This window comes from Pseudophryne corroboree, chromosome 7, assembly GCF_028390025.1.
Source record: "Pseudophryne corroboree isolate aPseCor3 chromosome 7, aPseCor3.hap2, whole genome shotgun sequence".
Classification (NCBI taxonomy): domain Eukaryota; kingdom Metazoa; phylum Chordata; class Amphibia; order Anura; family Myobatrachidae; genus Pseudophryne; species Pseudophryne corroboree.
The window spans coordinates 295,850,862-295,861,052 of NC_086450.1; the positions used below are offsets into that span (position 1 = coordinate 295,850,862).

Genomic DNA, 10,191 nt, shown 5'->3' on the forward strand with positions numbered 1-10,191 from the left:
AGTGGGGACTTCATCCAGAAGTCTTCCGGCTGATTACAAACCTCAACAAAAAGCTAGAAAACTATTGCGCCAGGTCAAGGGACCCTCAGGCGATATCGGTGGATGCTCTAGTGACACCGTGGGTGTACCGGTCGGTTTATGTGTTTCCTCCTCTTCCCCTCATACCAAGGGTGCTGAGGATAATAAGAAGGAGAAGAGTAAGAACTATACTCATTGTTCCGGATTGGCCAAGAAGAGCTTGGTACCCAGAACTTCAAGAAATGATCTCAGAGGACCCATGGCCTCTACTGCTCAGACAAGACCTGCTGCAGCAGGGGCCTTGTCTGTTCCAAGACTTACCGCGGCTGCGTTTGACGGCATGGCGGTTGAACACCGGATCCTGAAGGAAAAGGGCATTCCGGAGGAAGTCATTCCTACGCTGAACAAAGCCAGGAAGGACGTGACCGCAAAACATTATCACCGCATATGGCGAAAATATGTTGCTTGGTGTGAGGACAGGAAGGCCCCAATGGAGGAATTTCAACTGGGTTGATTCCTGCACTTCCTACAGTCAGGGGTGACTATGGGCCTCAAATTGGGGTCCATTAAGGTCCAGATTTCGGCTCTGTCGATTTTCTTCCAAAAAGAACTGGCTTCCCTGCCGGAAGTTCAGACTTTTTTTTAAAGGAGTGCTGCATATTCAGCCTCCTTTTGTGCCTCCAGTGGCACCTTTGGATCTCAACGTGGTGTTGGATTTCCTTAAATCACATTGGTTTGAGCCACTTTAAACCGTGGAGTTAAAATATCTCACGTGGAAAGTGGTCATGCTATTGGCCCTGGCTTCGGCCAGGCATGTGTCAGAGTTGGCGGCTTTGTCATGTAAAAGCCCTTATGTGATTTTCCATATGGATAGGGCGGAATTGAGGACTCGTCCCCAATTTCTGCCTAAGGTGGTTTCAGCGTTTCATTTGAACCAACTTATTGTGGTGCCTGCGGCTACTCGGAACTTGGAGGATTCCAAGTTGCTGGATGTAGTCAGGGCCCTGAAAATTTGTTTCCAGAATGGCTGGAGTCAGGAAAACTGACTCGCTGTTTATCCTCTACGCACCAAACAAGATGGGTGCTCCTGCTTCAAAGCAGACTATTGCTCGCTGGATATGTAGCACAATTCAGCTTGCACATTCTGCGGCGGGACTTCCGCATTCTAGAATAGTAAAAGCCCATTCCACGCGGAAGGTGGGCTCTTCTTGGGCGGCTGCCCGAGGGGTCTCTGCTTTACAACTTTGCCGAGCTGCTACTCGGTCGGGGTCAAACACATTTGCAAGATTTTACAAGTTTGATACCCTGACTGAGGAGGACCTGGAGTTCGCTCATTCGGTGCTGCAGAGTCATCCGCACTCTCCCACCTGTTTGGGAGCTTTGATATAATCCCCATGGTCCTTACGGAGTCCCAGCATCCACTTAGGACGTCAGAGAAAATAAGATTTTACTCACCGGTAAATCTATTTCTCGTAGTCCGTAGTGGATGCTGGGCGCCCATCCCAAGTGCGGATTGTCTGCAATACTTGTACATAGTTATTGTTAACAATAGGGTTATTGTTGAGAGCCATCTGTGCAGAGGCTCCGTTGTTGTCATACTGTTAACTGGGTATAATATCACGAGTTGTACGGTGTGGCTGGTATGAGTCTTACCCGGGATTCAAAATCCTTCCTTAGTGTCAGCTCTTCCGGGCACAGTATCCTAACTGAGGTCTGGAGGAGGGTCATAGGGGGAGGAGCCAGTGCACACCAGGTAGTCCTAAAGCTCTCTTTAGTTGTGCCCAATCTCCTGCGGAGCCGCTATTCCCCATGGTCCTTACGGAGTCCCAGCATCCACTACGGACTACGAGAAATAGATTTATATATATATATATATATAATAAGATTTTACTTATTATATATATATATATGACTTGGGGTTTGTTTTATTAGATAGAGCATGTCCCTGTGAAGTGCCTTTTGGGGTTGTGGTTTTTCAGAAAGTTACAGGTTTTTTTTAATTAAGAGAAATATGCCCCATTATAGAGATCGGGCATTTCAATTTGTTGCGCCTGCGCAGTGGCCGCCAGCAGGGGGTGTACTAAAGTGCCTTCTCTTGAGAGCCGCAATATGGCCGCCTTCTCCCCGGTTATTCTGTAAATAGGAAAATAACCTCACAGGTTCACATAGGGCAGAGTTGCCACTACTAGTGCAGGGCTGTAACGTACAGTACTAAGGAAAAGCCATATACTAAAGCGGCACGGTGACCTCACCCCTCTCAGAGACACCAGGGCGCAGCACACTGTACGGGGTACACTGGTACACACACCTGTTAGCTCAGGGCAGCACTATAGGACCCTCCTGTAATGCTGTGCTGGTGGCGTGTAGTGATCAGGGCACTGGGAGACAGGCAGGCTGGTCTCCGTCTCTGCTGCCTATAGAACTTCCACCTCTGTTATATATCAGGGCTGCTCTCCTGTTGTTATGATTCCAATACTCTGGTCTGGGGATATCTTATAGCAAGGACCTGAGTACTGGAACGTAATGCTGGGAAAGGGAGTGGGAACGGGAATAGCCCCTGGCGCCCTATCTCCGTTGTCTCGCCCGTGCTGTCAGAAATCTCTTGCGAGACTATGGTTGCTTGGACCCATGGCAGCCGCGTTTGAAGGGCGGATTACGTCTGCCCAACTCCGATGGCCCCTCAGGTCTTAATGGGAGACAAAGAGAAATCCGAGACAGGGTGATAACAAGGGGCCCTCTACTAAACAACAAAGCCAGGGGCTCAAAACTAACTTTAAACTAGAGTATGTGCGGAAAACCGCCAGGGAAAAGGACAACTAAAATACCCACTTGTCCACTCTCCTACCCGGCACCGGCGAGTTCCGGAGAGGACTGTGGGAGCGGAAACCTCCGCAAATGCACCAACACAAAATACAAAATAAAGCGGCCTAGGCCGCAGCACGCGGCAGAGCTGCCACTCACGAAAACCACACGAGATCCTCTAGCGACTGTTGCGGGTAAATGAGGACTGGAAGTCTCCTTGGGAAGAGATGACAACACCAAGATTCAGGAACTCTGAGGACAGGAATGACCGGACACAGCAGAACTGGAACAGACGTCAGCAAACCAAAGCAGCATGCAGGAAGCTATAACCGGCGTCTGTGTGAGGCACTGAGAAGGTATTTAGCAGGGAGTCCTCCAATCAGAAGTTCAGAGCCTGATTAGCACAATGCCGTGCAGCTGCCTTGCTGCACGACCAGAAGACAAGTGTGTGTGTAGTTCACTTGATTGACCCTGCAACGGGGAGCGCAGTCCGTCCGTGGCGTCCCCATTGCTAGGGTCCAGGCGGCTCAGCGCGCCCGGCGTCCTAGCGTTGCTAGGGAGCCGGCGGCTAGCACGCTCGGCGTTGCTAGGCGCCGGGCCGCGAGGACATCGCGGACCACGGCGCCTAACACCTGTGTGTTCTCTTCCTCTCCTACCTCACACTGGAACTGGCTGCCCAGAGAACAAGAGGGCAGCGGCTGACATCAGAGAGGGTGCAGCAATCTGTGTGGGCAGAGCCCCTCACAGCAAGGTGTCCTTATGCTGTGCCCCGTGTAATCACTGTGATCCATACAGACTCTCACCCTGGTATGCTCTCTATTTATTATTGATTTTTTTACACTGCGGCATGCTCAAGGGAAGGGAGCAGGCACCCCCCCACCCCACCACCACTACTCCTCTGCCAGCATCACTGCCGAGCCGGTCAGTGTTCCGGCGGCAATGAGCAGTAGGCAGCCACCAGCAACAACAGTCAGAAAGCTGTTACTCCCGGCAGCAGTAGCGTCAAGCTGCAATTCAGCCAGCGGCACGATGATCCGGGAGACAGTGGCAGCACAGGGAAGCAGTACCCCCTCCAATCGCAGCACCAACCAGGAGACTGAGGCAGCAACCTGCCCCCAACAGCAGCACCACCCTGATGATATGTAAGATGCATTTTGGTGTCACAAGAAGGTGGCCGGAGTAGTGGCTGGCTGTGGTCACACCCCGGGGAAAAGTGATAGTGATTTCTTTATCATCCACTAGGGGTCACTGGAGTACTCTTAGGGATATGGACGGGCGTAGCCGAACAAAGGCACTGAATATTTAAATTTAGGACTCTCCCCCCTCCATATCCCCGAGTACCTCAGTGTACTCTCCCAGTGTTTTTTCGGTGCTCACAGCACGAACATCGGCTTGTGGGAATGCCACATGTCAGAAGATTTTATTAAATTTTTCATTTTACTTTTTATTTTTAATTTTTACACTTCCCTTCCCAGTTTCTGGAAAAACATGGGTCCGGGATGGTGCCGCTGCAAGGCAGCGCATGGCGTGTCGGTCCTCACAAAGAGCACCCTCACAGCCACAGGCGCTACAAGCAGCGCATGGCGTGTCGGTCCTCACAAAGAGCACCCTCACAGCCACAGGCAGCCACTGTCTCCTGCAAGCTGAACGGAGCTTACAGAAACCCCGTCACAGCCAGGATGAGACAAAGAGCTGGAAGGAAAATGGAGCTGGACGGAGCTTACAGGAGAAGCCCCGTCACAGCCAAGATAAGACAAACAGCTGCACCTGGAGATGAGACAGGAGCCAGGATCTGCTGGACGGAGCTTACAGAAAGAAGCCCCGTCACAGCCAGGATGAAAGCTTACATAAGTGGCGAGCAAGGTATGTTTGTCAGGGCGGTCAGCTCATGCTGCCGCCCTGTTGTGTGGGGAAATTCTTTACTGAGGCACCCGTCCACGTGCCGCCGCTAATTAGACCCCTGAGCGAGGCCAGCCGAGCCAGCCACACTACGCGCACAGCTCTGAGCGGCCGCACGTCATTCAGAGACGCCGGCCGCTCTTCCAGCGCTGACCGCCCACCGCAGCCCGCCGCTGATACACGGACACTGCTGAACGATGTAAGGCGCGCTCTTCCGGACGGCTCACCGGCGCTATACACAGCGCTCCCCGGCTATCCCTGCACCCGCTCCCGTCCGCTGCAGGTAACAGGGGGTAGAAGCTAGCGCACAAGCAGCGTAGCTGCAGGGGGGGTGAGGGGGAGTAATGCCCATAGCAGCAGCACCAAAGGCTGCATGGGTTAAGAAATAGGCTGTTCAGTTTGGTTGTTTGTTTTTTTTAAACAATACTCTGGTTTCTCTTCAGAATGACTAAATCTTTCGCCTTTTACTAAAGATTTCCCTGGAGAGGAACAACCATGAGTTTCATGCAGCCATTTTTAACCATGTTTCCTGGTTTTCTGTTAAGGCTGCAATATAATACAAAAATCAGCAGGCAGTGTTTATATTACTGGAAGGCTAACTAAAAGCATGTATTGGGAATGCATGTATTTTACTGTATACTAAACCTGGGATATCACTGTATAATAGGCTATTAAATAGCACTGCAGCAGGTAAACTGTACTGTGATTTTCAGTGAAAGCATGGCATGAGGGCCATTTTAATCATTGCTGTTGTTCCAGCTTATAATTCCAGAACATTCCGACATACACCTCTACTCCACAAGGAGGCGCAGGGGTGTTAGTAGGAATTTTTGGTTCAGGTTTCACATAAGTTAGCCAGGTAATCTGTATTTCTACATAATTCTAGAACATTCCTACCCTACATCTCTAAGCCACCAGAGGCGCAGGGGAGTTAGTAGGAATTTGGTTCGGGTTTCATATGCCCATGTGAACTGCTTTTCACATAAAGAATACTTTGGTTTCTCTTCATATCGAATAAATCTTTTGTTTTTGGCTAAAGATTTCCGTAGAGAGAAACAAGCATGAGTTTCATATGAATATGCTGTTCAGCAATAACATTTATATATATATATGACACATAATAACTTCATTAAGTCGTGCAAGTGTCTGTCTGTTGCCTATTATGGTGTCTGTCTACATAGCGAGTAAGGCTCTAGTACAGACTAAAAATAATTTTAAAAAGCCTAGGTTAACATTGGCAATTCAAATTAAAAGAGCGGTAACATCGGAGTCTCGGAATGACTCCGCCAGCTCTAACAAAAGACAGTCTTTCCAAAGGGCCAATTTCCCTTTGGGTACCAGAGTTTTTATTTCACTGGTCTTATAATTTAATGCACGATTCTATGTCAAATCTCACACCGATAACTACGAGTGAGAAGGGTACATTAGTCCAGCACTCAGATAGTGCGGGGTTTTGGACAACCATACATAATCGTTTCCAAAAGGACGCGATCCGCCATTGGTAGATGCGTTTCTGTCAAACATTATAAAAACCCAGGATACATTTGGGTCACTAGAATCTATGTATGAAACAATGACGATCACGGTTAAAAGAAGCTGCAGAGTATATCTGTAAAGCTTCTGCTAACGCCGGTTATTTTCATTGTCGCTAGTTAAGCGCGACAAGGCCAGAGCTTGTTTGCTCCTAAATTTGATATACTTGTAACGGCGTTTTATCCCTTTATGATATTCAGCCATTACCGCATACAGTATACTTGTAACGGCGTTTTACCCCTTTATAAGAAACAGTCACGCCTTGTAACGACAGGACGTTACAGTCAGCAAGCCAGTGGTTTGATCACCTCTTTTACAATTGTGGAAGCGCGTCTTTACATGTTACATTTGCGAGGTTTCATGACTTCAACTCATACATGTCTCAGCTATTTACAGCTTAAAGTACAAAACTGCCTCTGTCGAACGGTTTGGCAGGTGGCCATTTAGTTTTGCTGGTTTATAAACCAGGCAGTAGTACGCCAACAGAGTCAGAGTTACTTATTCCCCTCTGTTTGAGCAAAACCAAACTGCTCCGTCGCAATATCAATCAGCAAGTCATTTACTACACTTGGAAAATGGATTTTCTGCGGTTAGTATTTGCTTATTGGAGCCACAAAATTTGCATAATTGCATTTGATCTTCACAATGCGTATTTACCCAGTCCGGTTTGTTCATCACAGGTTCTAGCGTTTGCAAATCGCCACAACCATTAACCATTTCAGGTCTACCGTTGCTTATCGCTTCGGGTATTTACCAAAGTGATGTTGGGATGATAGCTCATCTCACATAAGAACTCTGTCTCAACAAAGTTCCTCTAACTTGCGCTACTAAGGTATACTGCGGTAGCAGATCAAGTTCGAAAACAATCGCATCTAATTCCGTCTAAACGATGTCAATTCCTAGGTAAGATTATAAATACGGTAAATCAAAGACTTTTACCTACTACACCAGCAAGAATAATGTACATCTAGTAATTAGTGCAAAACACGCACACTAGCGGTACATTGGTGTATTCACCTATTAAGAATAAAGATGTGTTTTCAATTTAGTTTGCCACCCTTCACTCGCGTTTCCCACAGAGGGACAAGGGTGCATATACTCTGGACGACAGTCGCAGAGGGTCAGGATTTGTAGTTAAAATCAGTGACAAAGGTTCTAAAACACGACAGATTGCTGTCGATAAATGTCCTAGAACTCCGTGCATTTTACAATGCAATACATGATTCACTTTCAGTCTGACCAGGGATATACTCTGGTTTCTCTTCAGAACGAATAAATCTTTCGCCTTTTACTAAAGATTTCCGTGGAGAGGAACAACCGTGAGTTTCATGTAATTTTTTGATGCCTGGCTCACGCTGGGCTTAAGCAGTCAAACAAGGCAACGGCAGTTGCATACACAACAACAGTGAGAACCAAGAAGCCGCATGGCAATGCGGCAGGTAACTCAAATCCTCAATGGCTCAGAACACCATTATGTGAAAATGTCAAGAGATCATTCCGTGAGTGGACATCTGTTAGACAGATGATCTCACCCGTCAGGATTTGGATCCTGAAAACTGGACATTAAATCCAGAGGTGTTTCATATGTGAGTCCACAGAAGGGGGTTACCCTCAAGTATACATGATGGCATCTCGCCACAATTACAAAAGCTCAGTATGTGTACAAAACACATCACAAGGGCAGTGGCGGTGGAGTCTCTCACATTCATGTGGTCATTCAGCATCGTGTATCTGGCTCCACCATTTTCCGCTGCTCTCTCCGTTGCCAAAACGGATCATAAGACAGTTCGTCACAGTCATACTGGTGGTATCTCATGGGTTTCGGAGAAGTTTGCTTCTCGATTTTCCAAGGAATACTTGCACACGATCTTGGGCCGCTCATAATACGTCCAACCTGTTACATCAGGGAACGGTCTTTTACCCATAGTTACCTATGTACCTATTACGTATGTACCGCAGCTGCGGTTGACGGGGTGAGGGTTCAGACCGCCATCTTAAGAAATGGAGCATTACAGTATCGGTTACACCAACCATGTTACAAGCTAGTAAGCCGCTTAAGGCAGCCCATTATTACAAAATTTCGTGTGCTTACATAGGTGGTAAACCTCGGAAGTATCCGACATCATCCTTCAAGTTACCCGTATTCTGTTAAACGGGGTGGGATGGAAAACTGCGTTTACCTGCACTCTCAGTGCAGATATCTGTATGGTAAACTTATTTTCAAAGACGTTTGCCTCTATTGCGTCTGTACACATCTTTCTACAAGGTGTCATCAAAGTTCAGACTCTATTTATCCCACCTACAGCGCCAGGTGGCTTGAGGTTGGGTTCAGATTTCTTACAGTTTTCATATTTTGAACCCTTACAACAAATGGGGATTAAGTTTCTCACTTTGGAAAATATTTTTCTTCTAGCCTTGGCTTCGGCAAGGGTTTTGTTTTCATATTTGGGTGCCTTGTATTCCAAGCCACCGTATTTGAGTTTTCTCATGACAAAGCAGATTTTCGGACGAATTCCGCTTTCGTATCCTTCACATCAATATACCAATAGTGGTTCCTGTGTGGACAGCACATTCTAGAATTCTGAATGTGGTACACGCATTACGCGTTTATATATGTCCCGAACGTCTACAGTACGTGATATGAATACGTTGTTTGTTCTCTATGATACTGCCAACTGGGGTTAGCCAGTTTCTCAGCAGACATTATCCAGTTGGATAATAATAATGACTACAAGTCAGGCTTACTTTAAGGCTAAGTTACAATCGCCTACGTCAGTAATAGCTCATCCCACAGGTTCTGTGGGAATGTCAGACCCAGCGGGTCGTGGAGCGTCTACGACGCGGCTACATAGCCTTTAGTGCACCACGTTTGTGCACGTTTACACGTTATGAATGGTGGCGCCATCAGCATCTGGCTTTGGCCTGCCTACTGTTACAAGTATCAAACAGCTCTCCCGCCCACGAGGGAAGCTTTGGTACGTCCCAAGAGTACTCCAGTGACCCCTAGTGGATGATAAAGAAAATAGGATTTTGGTACTTACCAGGTAAATCCTTTTCTTTGAATCCATAGGGGGCACTGGACGCCCACCCAGAGCAGTTTTACCTGGGTTGTTTTAAGCTCAAGGGAGCTTAGGGTAAAAAGTTTTACTTGATTGATATTAAGCTCAGAGGAGCTTATGGTAACACATTTTCACCGATTGGTTCAAATTATAAAGTTCTATCGGTTATGGTGTCAACTGTTTAGTTGACAGTAAGGTTATGGGTCAACTTTGTTGTTGTCCGTTATGTTATAGGTATTCTCCATTGTCAACCTCTCTATATAGTTCCTGTTCGCTCAGTAAAAAACACTGAGAGAGTACACTGAGGTACTCGGGGATATGGAGGGGGGAGAGTCCTAAATTTAAATATTCAGTGCCTTTGTTCGGCTACGCCCGTCCATATCCCTAAGAGTACTCCAGTGCCCCCTATGGATTCAAAGAAAAGGATTTACCTGGTAAGTACCAAAATCCTATTTTCAGTGTTCCCTTGCGCGGGGATTTGATGTGTAGATGTATGGAGGCTATGTATGCATAGATGTGAGCGGCAGTGTGCGGATATATGAGAGCGGCAGTGTGCGGATGTATGAGAGCGGCAATGTACGGCTGTATAACTGCATCGGTGTGCGGCTGTATGAGTGTGATGGTGTGCGTCTGTAAGAGTGCGGCAGTGTGCGTCTGTAAGAGTGCGGAGTTGTACAGATGTATAAGAGCGGGGTTGTACGGATGTATGAGAGCGGCAGTGTATGGATATATGAGAGCAACAGTGTACAGTTGTGTATGAGAGTGGCGGTGTACGGATATATGAGAATGGCAGTGTATGGATGGCAGCGTCATAGGGAGGGATGTCGGAATGTTGTTATAGGGTTCCTAATACAAAATGGAATCCGTATAGTGGGTGGGG

The 10,191-nt window shown here is 47.4% G+C and overlaps 3 non-coding genes across 3 annotated transcripts; all 3 read left to right on the forward strand.

The window, feature by feature from the left end:
- Nucleotides 1–5,142: 5,142 nt before the first annotated feature.
- Nucleotides 5,143–5,254, forward strand: LOC134946890 (U5 spliceosomal RNA). The gene has a single exon (XR_010182463.1). It is a non-coding gene; the product is annotated as a U5 spliceosomal RNA (small nuclear RNA).
- Nucleotides 5,255–5,708: 454 nt separating this feature from the next.
- Nucleotides 5,709–5,824, forward strand: LOC134946918 (U5 spliceosomal RNA). The gene has a single exon (XR_010182478.1). It is a non-coding gene; the product is annotated as a U5 spliceosomal RNA (small nuclear RNA).
- A 1,675-nt stretch (nt 5,825–7,499) lies between these two features.
- On the forward strand, nt 7,500–7,614 carry LOC134946769 (U5 spliceosomal RNA). Its single transcript, XR_010182365.1, has one exon. It is a non-coding gene; the product is annotated as a U5 spliceosomal RNA (small nuclear RNA).
- Nucleotides 7,615–10,191: the final 2,577 nt, after the last annotated feature.